Source organism: Humulus lupulus, chromosome 5, assembly GCF_963169125.1.
Source record: "Humulus lupulus chromosome 5, drHumLupu1.1, whole genome shotgun sequence".
Taxonomy (NCBI): Eukaryota; Viridiplantae; Streptophyta; class Magnoliopsida; order Rosales; family Cannabaceae; genus Humulus; species Humulus lupulus.
In genome coordinates this window covers 223,810,367-223,811,825 of record NC_084797.1, presented here as the reverse complement: position 1 = coordinate 223,811,825, position 1,459 = coordinate 223,810,367, and the positions used below count along the sequence as shown (strand labels likewise).

The window sequence follows — 1,459 nt, the reverse complement described above, 5'->3', positions numbered from 1 at the left end:
AGTTGATGAGATTGAATATCCTAATTGTTTCTCAGTGATTAAATTAAAAGTTTTTCTATTAGTTGTTATTCCATTCAATTTTCAATTATTGTTTCTGCAATTTATAGTTTCTTTTGCTGTATTTACAAAAATCAAGAATTTCAATTCATCAAATAGAACAAGAAATTAATTGACTGGTAATTGATAAATCAGTCCTTGAGGACGATACTTGGTTTTACCATTTTATTACGAATTTGCGACTGTGTGCACTTGCATAGCAAAAATATCGCAACAAGTTTTTGGCGCCGTTGCCGGGGACTGAAATAATTATCAATATCAGTCTAATTAATTTTTATTCTAATTTGGTTTTAGTTTCTCTTGTTTCAAATCTGTTTAGTTGCTTATTTTGTCTATCTCAGGTGAATTTTGGTATATGCGTGGCAGAAAAGGAAAAGACACACTTGTTCCTCTTAATCCTGAGATTGAAAAGTCTTGTAAGCAAATCAGAAAGAACAAGAGGGAGGCGCAGAAATCTGTGAAGATGGCACAGAATGAAGGGGATGGCAGGAATGTTCTAATTCTTGGAGTTGTACAAGGGGGTCAGGCTCAGAACAATGCTGAGAGGAGCCTGAGAGATTATGTGCTACCCACTCTGACGGGAGTACAAAATAGTATACACCCACCAGCTGTAGAGGCCAACAATTTCGAAATCAAGCCTGCTATTCTACAAATGGTGCAGTCCTCTGTGCAATTTAATGGGTTACCTTCTGAAGATCCTCACACCCATTTGTCCAATTTTCTGGAGTTGTGTGGAACCTTAAGATATAATGGGGTGAGTGACGATGCAATTAAGCTGAGGCTTTTCCCATTTTCTCTGAGGGACAGAGCCAAAAGTTGGCTGAACTCGCTGCAGCCAAATTCTATTGTCACCTGGCAAGATCTAGCTCATAAATTTTTGTCTAAATTCTTCCCTCCGTCCAAAGCTGCTAAATTGAGGGGAAAGATCAATAACTTTTGCCAGAATGACAGAGAGTCACTGTATGAAGCTTGGGAACGGTTTAAGGAACTCCTGAGAAGATGTCCTCATCATGGCATTGAACAGTGGATGCTAGTACAAAATTTCTACAATGGTTTATGTCCTACAACCAGAACTATTATTGATGTTGCAGCAGGTGGCACTTTTATGAGCAAGAGTGCAACTGGTGCTTCTGAGTTGCTAGAGGACATGGCCACAAACAATCATAAGTGGTCTGAGGAAAGATCATCAGGAGTCAGAAAGGTAGCTGGGGTGCATGAGCTGGATGCAATCACTGCTCTAACAGCGCAAGTAACCTCTTTGACAAAGCAGTTACAACAGAGCAGTGTATCTGCTAATGCGGTTCAGATGGCAGTGAGGTGTGAAATGTGTGGTGGTGCTCATTCTGTCGATCAGTGCCCTATCTGTATGAATAATAACACCCCAGTGGATCATGCTCAAGTT

The 1,459-nt window shown here is 39.9% G+C and overlaps 1 non-coding gene across 1 annotated transcript; it reads right to left on the bottom strand.

The window, feature by feature from the left end:
* Nucleotides 1-967: 967 nt before the first annotated feature.
* Nucleotides 968-1,074, bottom strand: LOC133781123 (small nucleolar RNA R71). The gene has a single exon (XR_009869918.1). It is a non-coding gene; the product is annotated as a small nucleolar RNA R71 (small nucleolar RNA).
* Nucleotides 1,075-1,459: the final 385 nt, after the last annotated feature.